At 38.9% G+C, this 21,261-nt stretch overlaps 1 pseudogene; it reads left to right on the plus strand.

Moving 5' to 3' along the window:
- LOC149202762 (ABC transporter B family member 1-like) overlaps positions 1-19,783 on the plus strand; it is a 50,657-nt pseudogene extending 30,874 nt beyond the window's left edge.
- The last annotated feature ends 1,478 nt before the right edge of the window (positions 19,784-21,261 follow it).

The following is a 21,261-nucleotide window of genomic DNA, read 5'->3' on the forward strand; positions in this document are numbered from 1 at the left end:
ACCAACTTTGGAATGCAGGTTCTAGCCCACCTGCAATCAGAGAGGGCTCTCTCTTTGGGATTTAGCTTTGTTTAAAAGGATTTTAGGCTAGCTATTGGGTTCAGGGGTTTTTTGTTCTGTTTTGGTGGGAAAATTGATGTTTCAGGTAGAGAGGCATAGCACAGTCTAAGTTTTTCAAACCATTGGGTGTGGAGTCGAGGAGGAGGACTGCTGGTGCATTTCTTCGGTTACAATAAGGGAAAAATGGAGCAAGATAGTTGCGCATGAAACAATGTTTAAGGTATTAATGACGGAAAGAATGCTAAGTAATGAGAGGCAGTTAAGAATCTCTCAATCAGCTTAACAGATGGAGGTAACAAAGCTCTACCTAGGGGCAGTAAAGAATCACTAGATAATTCGCAAACACAGGTGAATCGGGGTAAATATGAGCCAGGAGGAATTCATATTCATAACCAATTCATTCAGAGGAAAACATACAGAAATAGCAGAAATTGAGCATAGAGTGTTTTTAAACAAATTCTAAGCTATTCTTTCTTCCTGCTATTTACACAGTGGTAAACAACAAAACAGAGGTAAGATGCACTTATTGTTTCAGGATGCAGCACAAGGATTCCATCTTCAGGTCTTCAAAACATTCATTTACAACAAATAGTTTGCTCTCCAAGCTTCCAACAATCTTTGATTATAGAAAAACTCAGGTATACAATGCGAGTCTCTAGTGAAAATTCTCAATTGACCAACACTTAAAACAGTGTAGAGGATGGTATATATAGGGGAAAAACTCTCCACATCTACTTTTATTACATCTTGACCTAAACAGGTCATAAAAAATGATTAATTGACCTAATTCTATCAGAAATAAATGCATGAAAATATCTCGGGCTGCGCTGAGGGCGGCCATACCAAAACTGAATAAATTATGTTGTCCTCGGTGGCTTGGTGCAGTGTTTTATGCAATAAATGTGTATGGGTTTCTGCTGCTTTGCTGTCTGTCTGCATTTAAAGCTTTAACTGTGATTTGAGGGCAAGGATGGGCTTACGCCTCTTAATTTGACTTTGCTGAGGGGGTTCATCAATGCTCAGGTGCTTCGAGCCCCTAAAAATCTTGACTGATACTCTTTGGCTCTTCTTCCTTCTCTGATACTCTTTGACAATAAATTGGGATGTTGTTTTGATGTGCTATGTGTTAAATCAGCATTTAATGGCCGTTGTTCGGCTCTGTCTTCCTTAAAACTATCTTCGGCTCCTTTCTGAATGCTTCGCGAAGAAAAATGGGTCATTCGGCGCCTTTCGGGCCTGCTGGGGGCTGCATGATGAAACGATTCCCTAAAGATTCCCCATTTCGGCCTACTTTATCCAGCGATGAGCTAGGTGCAAATCGCTCATCAAAAATTGCCTCAAAAACTCATTCCGGGGCTCCAGAGTGCGATTTTCGCCCTTCGCGCTAAAAACTGATGATGATGTCAGCATGATGGAACTTTGTATGGCGGATGAAGTCAGCGATGATGTCAGCAAGATGACGTGGCGGGATGACTCGGCGGTACAGTGGCAGGAGGGCCACGTAGGCGGATGACGTGTCATGGTGACTGGGCAGGGGGTGATGCAGGCAGGTGACGTCATTGCGCAGGAGTGGTAAATGGTTTTGGGTGCACCGCCTTAGCGCCTGGGCGGTTTTGTCAGAGGGGGCTCCGCCACAGCCCAGAAGGTGACGCGTGGCGGGAGTACGGCGGCAATACCGCCCATCTCCCGAACGCTAACCTTCGGGCGCGTCGGGGGACAGGAAGGCCCGCCAGTCGTTGATCTGGGCGCAGGACGATCGGACGGCTGGCAGGAAAGACAGAGTGACATCGGGTTAGTGGGCGGGGATATCTGCGGGAATATTCTGATTTAAATGTAGCGCGGCGGGGGTTTTTAGACTTAGGGAAAGTGGGTTACAGGGTTTAATGAGCGCGGGTTAATGTATTTATGCACAAAAAATTAGGATAAGGACGAAGTGTGGGTTTTTTGATGGTTTTTAGGGCTTGGGGGGAGGTTATTAGCATGACCAGGTGTCATCTAACTCCTGCTATGACATGGATGGGCTAAAAATAGCCCCAGATGGACTATTTTTCCCTGGACATAGAAGAAATATGGCTATATTGCCAGGGGGGGATATTTACATAGGGGAGTTTTATATACATTTTTTTAGTAGGGGAAGGGGGAAAACTGATAGGGAGTTATATACTAGAGTTAATAGTTAATATGGAAATGATAAGCAGGCGCTAAGGTGGGGGACCTTAGGCTAATTTTCGAGGGAAAAGTGACTCATAGATGAGAAATCCTTGAGTGAAGCAGATCTTCACCAAGACAAATGACATGGAAAATGATGAAACTAAGAGGAATCAAGCAGATCTTGCCCTCTTTTGGGGAAATTAGTAAGTGACTTGGGGAATTAGAAGAAGGGGAAGTTAGTGATGTCCAGCTTGAACTCCTTCAGATGAAAAACTGTCTGCACTGTGATCTGAAGAGATAAAACACTTTGTAACACAAAATTGATCATAAATCATCATTCTGCAACCTCACAACTACCTACCCAGCCTACTCACCTAACATTTTTTCTTCTTTTTGGTTTGGGTGCACTTGGACTTGCAGACCCAGATTTACAATTTTTTTCTTTTTGAATGCTTCCTATCTAGATCTACACTTATTTCAGCCAGGGCCCAAATTAAGCAATTGGGTCCCTTTGATTCTCTACCTATCTATGGATCTGCCAAGATTAAACTGTTTGGTCAGATGCATTCTCTATATTCTAAAACAGGATATTGAAACCTAGGGAGACCAAGATTAGACTGTTTGGACCTCCCTTAAATGAAAAATCTTCAAAACTGGAACAACTCATCAAAAGTGGAATACAGCAGTGCCTTTGAACTAGCACACTTCATGGCATCCTGTGGAAATATGGAACACTGCAGCCTGCAAAGTATGACATATTTGGCATGTAAAAGTGTCAATCATGAAAAATGAAACCCTGTTGCAACAGGAGGCTAACAGTGGCTCCACTTGGGGATGGCTTTTCCTTGTGAAAGGCCAAGAACAGCAGGTCAGACTGCCTTAGTGTTCAACTACTTCTGTATTCTAAAAAACTTTCCTTTGCTGGGTACTTTATTTATACACATGAAAGTACATTTGAGGAGGTTAGGGCCTTCAATTCGGGCATCAACTGCATCAGATTGCTATACAAACAGAAAACTGAAATCCTACCTACCTACCCTAATCAGCACCTATTTGATGGTTAGGTAAAATGAAACAACCAGTGCAACCACTTTAGCATTTGTAGAAGAAAACACACTATTTGACTGATAGTTGGTGAAATAAGAAACATTGTCTGGTCATGTGATCCCATACTCAAAATTGTGACATATGAAGGTATTTGCTGAATGTCCTGGTCTTCATAGAGAAAATATGTTGAAGATTTTGAGTTGAAAATATTCTCCATGTAATCAACTACAGGATCTATAAAACCATTATGTGGGAGAGTTTCTTCTGGGCTTGCTTTGTCTGATGGAACAACTGCATCCTTAGTAACAACCTCTGCATCCAATACTTCATTCTTTCTCTTGAAAGTATGATCATCCTCAATCTGTATGTCAGAGGGTAATACAATTTCCTTATAACTAGGAGAAGGAAGATTTTGGAAGAACTCTTTAGGACTAGGAAAATCATATGACCGAATTTGAGAATGCAAAAATTCAATCTCATTCTCATGTTCTTCAACAACTAGGTCGAGGCAAGATATTCTGATTTGAGGCTGCTTTATGGTCTTGACTTTTAACAGCACAGATCTAACAAAATTTTCTTCAAGTTCATATTCTGATAACAACTTCTTGAATTGATTTACAGCTTGTTCAACCTCATCTCCCTCAAACCCGGTCATCCTATCTGACTATTAATACTACGAAATGAGATTACTTGACTGTAAAACTGCTCAAAACTTTGAAAGTTTTTCCTTTGAAGTTCGCTCCTCCAGTGGAGTCCTAATTGTGAAGATGATGTGGAGTCGCCAGGTGGATGATCAACTTTGCAGTGCCTGATCTCTGTCCACCATCAAATATGAGAACAAATCTTGAAAACAGTTCTGAAGGTTTGGTTCTTCCCCAGTGGAGCTTTCTTATCTTCTCTGTGAATTTTTCTGAGGATGTTCCCCAGCGGAGTCGCCATTATGTTATCACTCAGGTTGTCCTTAAGATCTGGAAAAGGATACGACCGAGGTAACCACAAACCAACTTTGGAATGCAGGTTCTAGCCCACCTGCAATCAGAGAGGGCTCTCTCTTTGGGATTTAGCTTTGTTTAAAAGGATTTTAGGCTAGCTATTGGGTTCAGGGGTTTTTTGTTCTGTTTTGGTGGGAAAATTGATGTTTCAGGTAGAGAGGCATAGCACAGTCTGAGTGTTTCAAACCATTGGGCATGGAGTCGAGGAGGAGGACTGTTGGTGCATTTCTTCGGTTACAATATGGGAAAAATGGAGCAAGATAGCTGCGCATGAAACAATGTTTCAGGTATTAATGACGAAAATAATGCTAAGTAATGAGCGGCAATTAAGAATCTCTCAATCAGCTAACATATGGAGGTAACAAAGCTCTACCTAGGGGCAGTAAAGAATACCTAGATAATTAGCAAACACAGGTGAATTGGGGTAAATATGAGCCATGAGGAATTCATATTCATAACCAATTCATTAAGAGGAAAACATACATAAATAACAGAAATTGAGCATAGAGTGTATTTAAACAAATTCTAAGCTCTTCTTTCTTCCTGCTATTTACACGATGGTAAACAACAAAACAGAGGTAAGATGCACTTATTGTTTCACACTGTAGCACAAGGATTCCATCTTCAGGTCTTCAAAACATTCATTTACAACAAATAGTTTGCTCTCCAAGCTTCCAACAATCTTTGATTATAGAAAAACTCAGGTATACAATGCGAGTCTCTAGTGAAAATTCTCAATTGACCCACACTTAAAACATTGTAGAGGATGGTATATATAGGGGAAAAACTCTCTACACCTGCTTTTATTACATCTTGACCTAAACAGGTCATAAAAAATGATTAATTGACCTAATTCTATCAGAAATAAATGCATGAAAATATCTCGGGCTGCGCTGAGGGCGGCCATATCAAAACAGAATAAATTATGTTGTCCTCAGTGGCTTGGTGCAGTGTTTTCTGCAATAAATGTGTATGGGTTTCTACTGCTTTTCTTTCTGTCTGCATTTAAAGCTTTAACTGTGATTTGAGGGCAAGGATGGGCTTACGCCTCTTAATTTGACTTTTTTGAGGGGGTTCATCAATGCTCAGGTGCTTCGAGCCCCTAAATATCTTGACTGATACTCTTTGGCTCTTCTTCCTTCTATGATACTCTTTGAAAATAAATTGGGATGCTGTTCTGATGTGCTATGCGTTAAATCAGCATTTAATGGCCACTGTTCGGCTCTGTCTTCCTTAAAACTGTCTTCGGCTCCTTCCTGAATGCTTCGCGAAGAAAAACGGGTCATTCAGCGCCTTTCGGGCTTCCTGGGGGCTGCATAATGAAAATATTCCCTAAAGATTCCCCATTTTGGCCTATTTTATCCAGCATCAAAAACTGCTTTAGAAACTGATTCCAGGGCTCCGGAGTGCGATTTTCGCCCTTCGTGCTAAAAAATGATGATGACGTCAGCATGACGGGACTTTGTACGATGGGTGATGTCAGCGATGACATCAGCAAGATGACATGGCAGGATCACTCGACGGTAGAGTGGCAGGAGGGCCACGCAAGCGGATGATGTGTCATGGTGACTAGGCAGGGGGTGACGCAGGCAGGTGACGTCATTGCGCAGGAGTGGTAAATGGTTTTGGGCGCACCGCCTTAGCGCCTAGGTGGTTTTGTCAGAGGGGGCTCCGCCACAGCCCAGAAGGCGATGCGTGGCGGGAGTACGGCGACAATACCGCCCATCTCCTGGACGCTAACCTTCGGGCGTGTCGGGGGACAGGAAGGCCCGCCAGTCGTTGATCTTGGAACAAGACGATCGGATGGCTGTCGGGAAGGACGGGGCGACGGCGAGTTAGTGGCCGGGGATATCTGTGGGAATATTCCAATTTAAATGTAGCGCAGTGGGGGTTTTTAGACTTAGGGAAAGTGGGTTACAGGGTTTAATGAGCGTGGGTTAATGTATTTATGCACAAAAACTTAGGATAAGGGCGAAGTGTGGGTTTTAGGGCTAGGGGGGGAGGTTATTAGCATGACCAGGTGTCATCTAACTCCTGCTATGACACGGATGGGCTAAAAATAGCCCCAGATGGACTATTTTTCCCCGGACTTAGAAGAAATATGGCTATATTGCCAGGGTGGGATATTTACATAGGGGAGTTTTATATACACTTTTTTAGTAGGGGAAGGGGGAAAACTGATAGGGAGTTATATACTAGAGTTAGTAGTTAATATGGAAATGATAAGCAGGCGCTAAGGTGGGGGATCTTAGGCTAATTTTTGAGGGGAAAGTGACTCATAGATGAGAAATCCTTGAGTGAAGCAGATCTTCACCAAGACAAATGACATGGAAAATGATGAAACTAAGAGGAATCAAGCAAATCTTGCCCTCTTTTGGGGAAATTAGTAAGTGACTTGGGGAATTAGAAGAAGGGGAAGTTAGTGATGTCTAGCTTGAGCTCCTTCAGATGAAAAACTGTCTGCACTGTGATCTGAAGAGATAAAACACTTTGTAACACAAAATTGATTATAAATCATCATTCTGCAACCTCACAGCTACCTACCCAGCCTACTCACCTAACATTTTTTCTTTTTTTTGGTTTGGGTGCACTTAGACTTGCAGACCCAGATTTACAATTTTTTTCTTTTTCAATGCTTCCTATCTAGATCTACACTTATTTCTGCCCGGGCCCAGATTAAGCAGTTGGGTCCCTTTGATTCTCTACCTATCTACAGATCTGCCAAGATTAAACTGTTTGGTCAGAGGCATTCTCTATATTCTAAAATAGGAAATTGAAACCTAGGGAGACCAAGATTAGACTGTTTGGACCTCCCTTAAATGAAAATTCTTCAAAACTGGAACAACTCATCAAAATTGGAATACATCAGTGCCTTTGAACTAGCACACTTCATGGAATCCTGTGGAAATATGGAACACTGCATCCTGCAAAGTGTGACATATTTGGCATGTAAAAGTGTCAATCACGAAAAATGAAACCCTGTTGCAACAGGAGGCTAACATACCGATGCAAGTAAAGAGGGCGTCAGTGGAGTACTAACTCGGGAAGGCAAAGTCATTGCATATGAGTCACGAAAGCTGAAGGATTATGAACAACATTACTCTACCTATGATTTGGAGTTGATTGCAGTAGTACATACACTAAAGATGTGGCAACACTATCTCCTTGGGAAGAAATTTTTGATGTTAACTGACTATAGTAGTTTGACAAATTTCTTTAATTAATACAACTTAAAGGCTTTCCAGGCCATATGGACTGCATTTCTGAGTGAATTTGATTTTGACTTGAAACACATGAAAGGAAAAGAAAACTGAGTGGCTGATGCTTTAAGCAGGAAAGTACATTATATCTATGAGGTAAACTTCAGTCGTGCACAATCTAAACTACCGGAGGTTATCCAGGAGGCTTCCCTCAAAGATTCATAATATGCATTCTTATGGAAGTAAGATTCAGAAGCCCATGAAAGAGGGAAAAAGGGTGAGTATGCAATTAATTCTGATAAAATGTTAACATTCAGAAATCGAATTTATATTCCTAATCAGAATTCCATGAAGTAAATGTTACTTGATTAGTTTTATAGGAAAACTTACGCATGTATTCTGCTATCAAGAGAGATTATTTTTGGCTTGGCTTAAGAAAAGATGTTGTGGAATATTTATCTAAATGCTTAGAGTCCCAGTTCGTGAAAGTAGAACATCAACATCCTGTGGGTCTGTTTCAACCACTACCCATTCCAGAATGGAAGTGGGAGACCATAACTCTAGATTTTATTATAGGGCTACCTCGTACCAGAACGAAACATGACTGAATCATGGTGGTCGTGGAAAAGCTAGTAAGATTGATCATTTCATCCTCGTAAAATCCACCTACAAAATAGTAGAGATTGAAGACATATTTATGAGTGAAATCTTTCGGCTACATGGGATACCTCGAGTGGTGATCTCTGATAGGGATGTAAAATTTACATCTGCTTTTTAGAAAATTCCTTTTGCAGGACCTAGGACCCAAATTCATTTCAGTACAGCTCACCATCCATGGATAGATGGTCAAACAGAACGAGTAAATCATGTTCTACAAGATATGTTGCGCATGTTCATAATGCAACAACCACAGAAATGGGAGGAGTACCTCCACATGGTAGAATTCGCCTACAATAATGGGCATAAAAAATCTCTAGTTATGAGCCCCGTCGAGGTACTTTACGGGAAAAAGTGTCAGTTACCCATGGATTGGAATAGTCCAAAAAAAAAATTAGCCATGCTAACAGAAATGGAATCTTCCGTTAAGAAGGTTTGTTAGAACTTAAAAGCGACATAAGATAGGAAAAAGGTGCATGCAGATAGGAGGAGAAGTCATAAAGAATTTCAGCTGGGTGATCATGTGTATCTAAAAGTGAAACCTCGGAAGCGCTCCTTGCAGTTGAAAGGTTGGGAAAAATTGGCACCTTAATACTATGGGACTCTCCAAATTTTGCAATAGATTGGGCCTGTGCATATAAATTAGCACTATCAGGCCACATCCGAGCACACAATGTCTTTCTTGTGTCCTTGTTCAAAAAATATATTTATTACGCTTGACATATTATTAACTGGGAAAGTATTCAGGTAATGATGATAGAAAAGTAATATGATTAAAGGATTATTGTTTCTCAAATGTTCTGACAATATAATATGAATGTTCAGGTAGAACCTGAGGGAGACTTCATGGCAGAGCCTCTTTGTATCCTTGATCGGAGAGAAACCACCTTAAGGAGGCGAACCAACATCCAAGTTAAAGTGCAATGGAAGCACTTTCACTCAGATGAGGCTACCTAGGAGGAAGAGGAGATAATTCGAAAAGCTTATCCTGCGATGTTTACATAGAGGAAGAACATCAGGGATGGTGTTCCTCTCAAGGGGAGGGCGCTGTAACATACAACGAGATATCATGAGTTATTTTCACCTAGTTTAAAATTGCATTTATGTTTTTGTTACTACTAAACTATTGGGCCTAAAAAATAGCTAGAACAAATATTGTTATTTATTATTTTAAATACTTTGGACATATTAATAAAAGAATAAGAAAAAGAAAGAAAAAATAGTTATAACAACTCCTGAAGAAGTTGGAAACAGTTGGAACCACTTTTCTCCAAAAAGGAAAAGGAAAGGGTAGAAAGGGGGTGAATGGAATTTCTCCTTGAGATGGGTTGTGATACTAGTGGGACTTGAGGTTGGATAGTAGTCCTAACTCCCAAGATACTCAACTATATTTATTCCAACCGACAGGAGTAGGAAGTGCTCGGTGGGGGACCATGGGCGTAATTGGCAAGCCCATGGCTGGGTGGTGAGACCTTCTAGAAGGACTATTTATTTGCATGAAACAAACAACTCATGGCAGATAAGTACTCAAGGAGAAACTTTAATTACTTCTCATAGTTAAATTGGTATGCATTAGGAGTAATGACCTCATTTCTTGTCTTAAGCTAGATGCTGAACAATTATGGGAAATATTTGATTACTAGACTCATTCAAATCTTAAGGAAGAAAATAGATGCATAGTATTCTGTGAGTTACATTGTTCTTTTCTCTAAACCCAGCAGTTCTATAGCACCTAAACTTATTTAATATCTATTGTATAAAGAAGAAAACTATTGCACTGAAGTAGCTTGAATTTATTCAATATAAAGAAGAAAATTACTTTATTGTATAATTGTCGACTTATTTAGTATCTCTTGTATAAAAGGGAACAAAACTACTACTAATATGACAATAGAGTTTCAAGTCTATTCGTAACCTTTCAAACTGTAAATAACCTGGAATGGAAATCAAATTATATTGTTTGTACATTTATACCACTTTACTAAAAAAGGAATTAAATAGGATTATAAAGCATTCCAACAAGAAGGTCCACAACCTTATGTAGAAGTATTTTTGTGGTTAACAGGAGCGAAACCGAGAAATAAACGGATACACATTGATGCAAAATTTGAGTATACTAATACTCATCTCGTGCTAATACCACTGAGTAAATTAATATCACATATACGCCATACCATTCATAGGTTTATTACAAATCACAAACATTTAACAAACTATAATTAAGAGAAGATAAATCTTAGAGAAATTCAAGAACTGAGATAATATATATATTCTGAAGTATTTCTCTATCCTAAATTTCAGGTCTTCATATAGACTAAAATAAGAATGTCATTACAGCCTACTAGGTAAGGGTCGAGGCTTGGCTGGTCCATAACCTTCCCAACACTTATTACAGAAAAAAAAATGGTTTCATAGAGCTAGAATGGGCAAGAATGTCATAACCATGCCAACAAATAGTTCAAAGAATTTAGAAGTACTCTTTAAGCTCTGGCTGCGAACCCAACCAGATGCTTTAATTCTCTAACCTCGATTCTCTAAGAAACCCTCGCGGAATTTGTATTGTGGTGAGGGTTTGAATGTGATGAAGGCTAACAAACTCTCCCACCTCATTTTGGAGTCGAGCACTGGAGGTTTGAAGTAGACGAACAATGGAGAAAAGGTAACCAACCTGTAGAGAGCAGATAGGCTTGGTTCAGGTTTATGACTCTCGAAAGACTCTTCAACCAACAACAGAGAATGCTTAGAAAAAAAAAAAGGTAGGGATTTAGTATCTAAGGAAAAGGGCACCACTGCTGGAGCACCGAATGCCTAGAAAATGAATAGCAATCATCATTAATCACAAATCAGAGACGAGTCTTAAACCATAAGGGTGTTTAGATCAGAAAGAACCTAACCTCGACGACAGAAGCACATTGTCGTTTGGCTCTCGGGGTAAGATTCTAAACTGTCCATCAGACCATACATGTACCAATGTTGGATTAAGCTAAGAATAAGTAGGTATTTTCATTTCCAAGCAAAGGGCAAAGTGGTTCACTTACCTGCTCGTCTCTATGTGAGTTGTTTCGTCCAGAAAAAGAAAAACCTTCACTCAGGAAGAGGTAAACCCTTACACCATTGTCCTTACTCTACGGGCTAACAGAGTTGTGTCTCCACCTCACAACAGTTTGGAATGGGATTAAAAATCATAATATGATTTCGTTTCAGATTAAATGCCTCTGCCAATTCACCGGATGATGCATACCAATCTTACCATCGTATTAATCGCCAAGCAGAGGAGACATCACCTCTATCGAGGTGCGATCAAGTGGCACACATGTACATGGCTTAAGTCAGATTGTCGTGCAGGAACCCTGTATGTCATTTAATTCCATTAACTGTGCCAAGCTAGGAGTCATTCATGACCCTTCCCATTCATTTACACACAGCCTCAATTGGGTTAAGGTGATACATAGGTTGGATAATTAGGGAGGATAAGTAATTTTTTTTTAATTTTTATTTATTAATTGTTTCTGGGTGTTACAATCAGTGTGAGTTTTCATCCAATACACTTGAAAGGAAATGGATCCATTAGAATTTCATGCGACGAGGAGACCTAGAAAAGGAATGAATGTGTATTCCACTAACTCCATGGTAAATTGGATATGTGAAGAAAGATTGCAAAAGTGGTTAAGGCATGAGAAACAGGAAACCCATGTGGCCAAAAAATAAAAGTAGTTTCAATGAATCAATACCATCATTTTAGCTTGTTATGCCATGAATAAATTTTCTTTTACATATTTTAAAATGTTAAAATAATTCATATTAAACAATAAATAAATATAATAGAACCTTATCCGAGAGACCTACCAAAAATACCACATCATTTAATTCTTCACTCTTCTTATGTAAGATGCATTTGATTTACTAAAAACGAACCATAGGTCACATATTTATTTTATATTGATGTAATTAAATTTTATTATGATTTTATTTTGTAATCACTATATAATCTTTTTCATCCTATATTTATTTAGTTTGAAAAGATCAAACTAAAGTGAAAAGTTTCTAAAATATGAAAAAAGTGGTTTACACTTCAAGAAATTTATTTCTTTTTGACATTTGATAGATATGTGATTAACCCCTCTGACACAGAAACACATGCATAAATAGAGAGCCTCTGTGAAATCCATACTCATCGTGAAAAGGATTATAAATCCTCTTCATTTGGAATGACATACTAATAAAATGTTTTAACCATAAGAATATTTTTATCTTCATTGAATTTATATAAAACATACATAATTCACAATGAAGTATTTTATTTAAGATCCATATGGTTCATCTCAATATATTTTTTAATTTTATTTTCTCTATGTAATCTAAAAAAAAGTAGGTCACATAAACCAACAACTCAGTACATAGTTTAGCCACACACTATCATTTAGATTTACAGCAGATGGTCTCAAGTATTTTTTACCATCTTCCTATATAATAACATGTTCAAAGTTTTAGAAGATGTAGCATTTGCAACATAACTATAGTATCATTGAAAGCATCAAACCATAAGAAACTAACAACAAACATTAATCAACTATTAGTCGAAATAAGTAATTGGTGCCAGATCTTATGCACTCTACCCCAAGGGTGCAGATAAAGTGTTAATGCATGGGACATGGTGCTCAGTTTGAGCTATATAATTTTCCATATTTTCCATTCTGAACCTCATATTTCTTTCACACCTGCAATGTTCGCAAATATAATGTATCGATCAACTTGTCTTTCTATGAGAATTATTCCAATAAAAGTTTTCATATTCTAATATGAGAAGTGGTCCTTCAAGTACTATTTTTTCTTACCTCTAGTATGACCGGGGTTTGAAATCATCTTCCCAAATTCCTCCAATAACTTCTAGTTTGAAAGTGCACATCTATCTCTAGATACCATGTTTTCTAGCATTTGAATATCAGCACAAATATCAATGGGAATGGCTAATTTTAACGCTTTATCAATCTCCCAGGAATGTTGTTTGGCACTATTGTGACCCTTGGACTCTAAACCACCCCCTGCCTTCTCTAGATTCTCATGCGCTGATGTTGCACAATGACTAGTTGAGAGGGGTTTGTCCAAAAATAGCCAACAAACATTATACTATCAAAGGAACACCAAGGTCCAAATCCCTACTGGAACTAGAGGAGATGAACTCTAGGATTGTCAACCAAACCAAGATAAAATGTGAAATAAGAGCTCGAAATGGAAAATACTGAAAACACGTATGGTTTGACTACGACCACCACTAGCCTACCCCACTTTTCAAGACCAAACTCTAACTAACCTTAGACCCAACACAAACACACTCGGACTGTCATCTATTGTTAATTCTCGTGACATTTCAAGATCCGGAGAGGGACCATATTAAAAGTCTCGAATAGTTGGTGTGTTTGTGGAATTATTTACAAATATACATAGTTGCTTCTATACGTCATGCGGGGAAACCATCAGTACAATAAAAACGGTGAGTGGGTGGGCAATGCTGGGATTTCTCGACCTTACCTATATCTTGTAAACAGTGGGCGAGCTTTCTTGTCTGAGAGGCACTGAAAGAAGACACTGAATGTCTAGAGATCATATATAGAAACATTCAGAGGATCCATGGCTTCCCAGGGCGATTAGAAGAAGGATAAACCCAGATTGTTTGGAGTGGATCTAACCCTACATTGCACTAGTTTCTGTAAATGTGTTAGAAAACCTGTATAGATGAATCTAGCTAGTAAAGGTTGAACACACAGCTTTGCAGAGCAAAAACACTAAAAGAAAATCTAAAGAACAGAAGAATGATTCATTAGAAAATAGGTTACAATGCTCATGATATAGCATTACTAGGTGAAGATCCCAAGGTAATGCACCATAGTGGTGATCAATGAGAAGACTCAACACCTGCAACAAGTTTCGGAGAGAACTAACCAGTGGCGGAGTGAAATAATGAACAAATTAGGGAGTAAATCATGCAGAAGAACTAACTAGTTGTGGAGTTAAAGAAGGAGCAAATCAGGGAGTAAATCATGCAGAAGAACTAACCAGTTGCGGAGTTAAAGAAGGAGTAAATCAAGGAGTAAATCATGCAGAAGGAATCTTGCATGTAGTCCCATGTTCTAACTAAGAGTTTGCATGTAGGTGTGTAGTATTTCCAACACCCCCCTTGAACACCACTATGGAGAAAAATAGAAAATGGACTCTAGCAACTAAGGCCAAAGGTCACCCAAAATACAGTGCAACTTGTACTAAAATTGAGGAAAGAGGGAAAACCTCGTGGGAAAACCCCCCCTCAAAATACAATGTAATCAAAAGAAAAGAGGAAGAAAAGACAATTGCTAAGCAACTATGTCCTTCACTCCAAGACGATCGCACAGAAAGCGAAACTTCTGCTCAGTGAATGTCTTGGTGAAGATGTTTGCAGTCTATTCTGCCGAAGGAAAGAACTAAAAATCAATGACCCAATCATGTACTAAGTCTCTGATGTAGTGCATATGGATCTCTATGTGCTTCGTCCACTGTCGTTGTACTGGATCCTTGCAAAATTTGAGAGTGCTCTGGTTGTCACACCAGATGACAATGGGCTGGTGGAACTGGATGCCCAACTCAGTAAGGAAGTGATGTAGCCACAGAGCCTGAATGGTGATGTTGACTACTCCTCTGTACTCGGCCTTATCTAAAGAGAGAGCAATAGCAGCCTGCTTCTTGCTCGACCAATAGATAGGGCCAGACCCTAGAATGAGTAAATATCCAGAGGTGGACTTACAATCAATGTTGTCACCAACCCAATCAGAATAAGTGAAGCCAAGGAGATTCAATGCAATGCCTACTGCATAGTGAATCCTGAAGGTGATGGTGCCCTGCACATATCAGAGGATGCGCTCGGCAGCATTCTAGTGTAGCTCATGCGGCTCCTACATGTATCTGGAAATTGCCCCTACTACATATGAAAGATCTGCTCTGGAGTGGGCGAGGTACAATAAGCTCCCCACTAGCTGTCAGTAGAGAGTACTGTCAACTAATGGAGTGTCACCTCCATCCTCAAGGTGGATTCCAGATAGAAAAGGAGTCGGTGCTGGCTTGTAGTCAGTCATATGAAATCTCTCAAGGAGATCCCGTGCATACTTAGCTTGAGAGAGTTTGATGCCTGTGGCATATTGGCTTATCTCAAGACCAAGAAAGAAGTGTAATGAACCCATGTTCGTCATCAAGAACCTATCATGCAAGGCCCTCTTGACTGCAGCAATGGCTGAAGCCAAGCTGCCAGTGATCAGGAGATCATCCACATACAAAACTAAGATAAGAAGAGAATCATGTGTCATGAGCATGTAAACATTTGGATCAGACTTACATCTTTCAAAGTTTTGTGATAAGAGAAAAGAATCAATCTTCGCATACCAAGCTCTCGGGGCCTGTTTAAGGCCATAGAGAGATTTCTTCAGTCTGCAGACCAAAGATGAATCTTGAATGAAACCATGTGGCTACTCCGTGTAAATCTCCTCTGATAGGTCTCCGTGAAGAAAGGCATTCTTCACATCCATCTGATGTACTTCCCATCCCTGGGCAGCCAAAATGGCAAGTGTAAGGCGTATGGAATCCATATTTGCTACTGGAGCAAAGGTCTCATCATAATTAATGCCATGCACTTGTTGGAAGCCTTTGGCTACTAGACTTGATTTTCCTCTAGTGATTTTCCCATCTGCAGCACTCTTGGTCCTGTAGACCCATTTGCATCGAACAAGTTTCCTTCCTGAAGGAAGGGGGACCAGATCCCAGGTCTGGTTCTTGAGGAGGGAGTTATACTTCTCCTCCATGGCAAACTCCCAAGATGGATGCCCAACGGCCTCAGCATAAGACTGTGGATCAGAAGACTGAACCAAATGACAATGCCAGGATGGCAATGGTTCAGTGGCAGTGAGGATAAGATGAGGCTCAATAAACTCTGAGCTAGTCCTCTACAGATTAGAATTATCCCCAATAAGACCATTTATAGCAGCTGGGTGGTCTTGTGCATATATCTCACGTAAGCCCCTTGTTCTCTAATTTATGATAGGGGAATTTGATTCACTTCTGGAAACCCGATCTGGGCTTGGATGTGGATCATCATATGCATGCACTGGATTTGTATCTGAAGACTCTGTCTCTGCATCTGCATGCTCTACCGTGGCATCTGCATGCTCTGTATCTGCATCTGAGTGTATTGAGTCATTATCTCAGACATGAGGTAGATAAAAGGTGTCTGCATGCAGCAATTGAGGTGCATGCAAGATACTTTCCTCAAATTTGACACTTTGCTCAATGATGAGCTTGTCCGTAGAGGAAGTTAGGAGTTGGTATCCCTTTGCACCATTAGGATATCCAACAAAGATGCACTCAATGCTCTGTGGATCAAGAGCTTTCCTCTTTTCAGAAGGGATCCTGGCCCATGCTCAGGAGCCGAAAACACGGAAGTGGGTGAGCCCTAGTTTAGTGCCACTCCAAGCCTTAAAGGGGGTCTGATCCTTGACAGACCTATGAGGAGATCTATTCTGGATGTAGTTAGCACAATTAAGTGCTTCAACCCATAGCTTATGAGGCAATGACTTAGCATGCAACATGCAGGAAGCCATCTCTTTGAGAGATCGGTTCTTTCTCTCAGCAACTCCATTTTGCTGCAGAGTGTATGGAACTGTGTATTGTGACTATATGCCGGACTGAAGGTAAAAGTTCTGAAGTGCTATGTTAACATATTCCGCCACATTGTCTGTATGGAGGGCCTTGATCTTTCTTTCTGACTATGTCTCAACTAGTGCTTTCAAATCTTCGAAGTGCGCAAAAACTTTAGATTTGTTCCTAAGAAGATACACCCAAGTATACCGTGAGAAATCATCAATAAATATAAGCACATACCTTGCTTTGTTGATGGAAGGATGAGGAAAAGGCCCCATGAGATCACTATGGATCAGATCTAGAGGAAAGGATGCTCTGTGAGTCTTTCCAGTGTCAAACTTTTCTCTAGGATGTTTGCCAAGGACACACCCTTCACAAACTCCTTTGGAGAAATTGATATTTGGCAAGCCTTCCACCATCTCATGCTTGCTTAGCTGCTGCATATACCTATAATTTAAGTGACCAAACCTCTCATGCCAAAGCCTACTACTATCATTAGCATGTGTAAGCAATAAGGAGGATTCAGATTCAATAAATTCAGAAAATGTATACAGTTTGGCTCCATTGTTTACCTCACCGGTTGCAATTTTGGAGCTGCTATGTAAGTCATATATGTTCACTGCATCTGGAATGAATTCTACATTTTTTTAGGTGCTGGAATGAGTAATCTGATAAACTGAAAGCAGGTTTACCGAAAGTTTTGGAACATGAAGCACATCTTCAAAGCTTCTGTGTAAAAGTTCCCATCTACCTTTTCCGGTGACCTCAATAAGTGAGTCATCTCCCATGAGGATGGGAGGTCCTTTGCAGCAGCCATATGATGTGATGCACCAGAATCTATAATCCATGCATCAGGGAAAGAATTAATTGTAGCTAAAGCATGAAAATTGTTACCTTTCCCATGTGGCAGATCCTCAGTTTTCTTCTTGGCGCCCTTAGGGATGTGGTCCCCAAGGTTGTGTTTCTGAAGGATTTCTACCATTTGGTCAATTTGTTTATTCATACAAGAGGATTCTAGATGGAATCCTCTTTGACAGTAAGTGCATCTATTTGCTTTCTTCCCTTTCTCATTTCTCGAGCCGGAGGAGTCATTGAAGTGCTTGGTGTACCCTTCCTTATTTGGATGGGAATGCGCTTTTCCCTTGTCTTTTTGCTGCTGATTTTTCTGATTTGAATCAGATCTGTGATTTTTATTATGGCTGCCATCATGCACAGCAAGTGCATGCGCTTTTGGAGGTTTGATTATCCCCATGCCAATGAGTTTATCTTGCTCAAAAGTAAGGGACTCCATGAACTCTTTGAGAGAAGGCATAGTGTAGGATTTACTTGTTGCGAGCCTTACTGAATGAAATGTAGACACAAAGACGGAGTATTCTGGTCCGAGCTTTGACATAATAGAGAGAACTTGGTGACTCTCCTCCTTGGATTTGTCAATTCCACAACCCTTGAGTTGCAGCAATAGATCATTATATTTGGTGAAGAAGTTTTGAATTCTATCATAGTTACGTGGATCCAATGATAGCAGCTCCACTTCGAGGAGATGTCCTTTCATCTCACCTTGATTATTGTAGAGTTCTTCAACCTTTTCCCAAATCTCATTGGGAGTATTGCAGGCAGATAGATGAAACTACAACTCTGGAAAGATGCACATGCATATGGATCCATGGGCCTCATCTATATGGTTGAGGTACTTGGAGTTTTCTATCGCTGAAGTGGGTTCCACTTCTGCAGCCATGGTAATCCTGTACAACCCTTTTTGACGAAGGTATCGAGCCATTTGGTCCTTCCATTCGTGATAGTTGTATGGTGTTAGGATCGATGCTTTGGGAAACTCCATTTTTTTGTCAATCTTCGATCTCCAAGTTGTAATACCTGCAAAATAAATTACTGGTGCGCCTTTTATCTAGCAACCTGTGGGTTCTGATATTATTTAAATGTGTTAAAAAGCATGCACAGATGAATCTAGCTAATAAAGGTTGAACACACAGTTTTGCAAAGCAAAAACACTAAAAGAAAATCAAAAGAACAAAAGAATGATTCATTAGAAAATAGGTTACAATGCTCATGATATAGCATTACTGCGTGAAGATCCCAAGGTAACGCACCATAATGGTGATCAATGAGAAGACTCAACACCTACAACAAGTTGCTGAGAGAACTAGCCAGTTGCGGAGTAAAAAAAAGAGCAAATCAAAGAGTAAATCATGCAGAAGAACTAACCAATTGCGGAGTTAAAAAAGGAGCAAATCAGGGAGTAAATCATGCAGAAATGCAGAAGAACTAACCAGTGGCAGAGTTAAAGAAGGAGCAAATCAATAGGAAATCATGCATAAGGAATCTTGCATGTAGTCCCATGCTCTAACTAAGAGTCCGCATGTAGGTGTGTAGTATTTTACGATCACCCAGCGACCTCATATTCCGTGCAAACAAACAAGGTCATCCGGAGGTAGCAGAGCTAACGGCTTCGCACCGCTCACTGCCCTAAAGCCCGCGTCTTTCGTTGCTGCTATTGCTCGAAAATGTTCTACAGTGGGAGGCCATCATAATGCCCATAGAAATGAGCTAACTGCAAGCAAATCGAATCCGATTTTGAAGAGCCCGCCAACTAGCAGCAGACGTTCAATCCCAGACTTTCTCAAAAGTTTGAGTGGCAGAGAGTTGACCTATCAAATTATCGGCCTCGCTTCGAGCAGTCGCCCCAGTCTTCACGGAAAATTTTCGTCAAGTGCTTTATCTACTGTAAAAAGGGCCAGAAATGACATCGAATTGGTGTCCAGCTCAGTATCGTCAAGCTCTTTTCCTTCTGTGAAAAGGGCCAGAAACGAAGATTATCGGCCCAATCTTCACAGAGAATTTTCGTCTAGTTCTCTTTCTTCTGTAAAAAGGGTCAGAAATGGCCTCGAATTGGCGTCAAGCTCTTTGCCTTCTGTGAAAAAGGCCAGAAACGAACATCCTCGGCAGCATAATACAACTGATAATACAGAACATGGCGAGCTTGACCTGTCTTTGCATCTTTGAATCCTTCAAAATCTTATATTCTTGGATTACGTTATTTAAAATTTGAGCTTCCATTCCATTACCCAGACTCGCCATGAACTCTATACAGTGCCGTTAAACGTATTCTTTGTTATGATGATATAATATGTTTACATCATAACCATATTCTTCATATCATATAGTCGGCTTTGCGATATAATCACTAACATGGTGCACTTGGATTTGAGAATACTCCATTGTCTGGATCGTCCCATAGATTTCTCTGAGTTTTGCCCATTAAATGTTTTGAAATTCGATGTAGATAATTTTAAAAATTGTCTTTCTATACTTGATTTGTTTTAAACAATTCCAAAATTGAAATAATATAAAAGCCAACTTTTATATTGGATTTTCTTTAAGGAATTCTACATGGTTAATATGATATTGGTTATTTTCAATTTTCTGAATAAATAGTTCATATGATATTGGTTATTTTCAGTTTTCTTAATAAATAATAATGAGGTTGAGTATAGATTTAGTTTCCAAGCCTCCACCAAATCTCTATTTATTTTATTTTGGATAAGTTTGAAAATTGCTCTCAAATTTAGTTTATTTTACATAATTTTGAAATTTCATATTTACATAGACTCGTTTACGAAATAGGTTCCTTCAGATTTGCTTACTCGATACTTTTTAAAGGAAATAAGAAATTTTATCCTTTTATATATATGAAAATTATAATATTTATATACTTATCCATTTATTTTATTCTTAAATTCATATGGAATTTTATCTTTCTATATATATGAAATTTATAATATTTATATACTTATCCATTTATTTTATTCTTAAATTCATATTGGATGTAGTTTGAAAGGAAACAAGCTAAATATTTCTTACTATTTAATATTTAATAAAAACTTGTAATATTTATCTTTTTTATTAATTTAGAATATTTTGAACTGATTATGTGTTTTTTATAAAGACGTGTAAATTTAAATATTATAAATTTATTTTTATTTTGAAAATTTCAAACATTTATAAATTTTATAAATCTCAATTATTTTTTATCTTTTTAATTGCTTAATAAATTCAGTGTTAAGATTATATAATAGTATAGATTTATATCAAGGGTTTTTCATTTTAACTAGTTTGAATAAGAAATTACTTTTAATTTAAATATGGATTTTTAATCTATTTAAAAGGTAAATGAAAAGAATAAATGTAAATGAAATTACTTTTAAAATTAAATATGTTTAAAAACATTTTTTTAATAAAAATTAGTAGAATTTATATCAAAATTTGCACAGTGCAACAATTACTCAAGAAATGAGTTACAATATATTCTCATTCTTCTAAGCCTTTTTGACCAGCTTTTATTAATGACACATTTTAAAAAGAAAAACTAAGAAACTGAGCTCCTCCCAATAAGAGGAAGGAGGATGAAGTTCCAAAACTAATTATTTCATTTTTTATTAATGACACATTTAGAAAGAGAAACTAAGAAACCAAACTCCTCC

The sequence above is a fragment of the Pinus tabuliformis genome, chromosome 2_1 (genome assembly GCF_031772625.1).
Source record: "Pinus tabuliformis cultivar Carrire ecotype Pingquan chromosome 2_1, CPIR1, whole genome shotgun sequence".
In the NCBI taxonomy this organism is placed as follows: Eukaryota; Viridiplantae; Streptophyta; class Pinopsida; order Pinales; family Pinaceae; genus Pinus; species Pinus tabuliformis.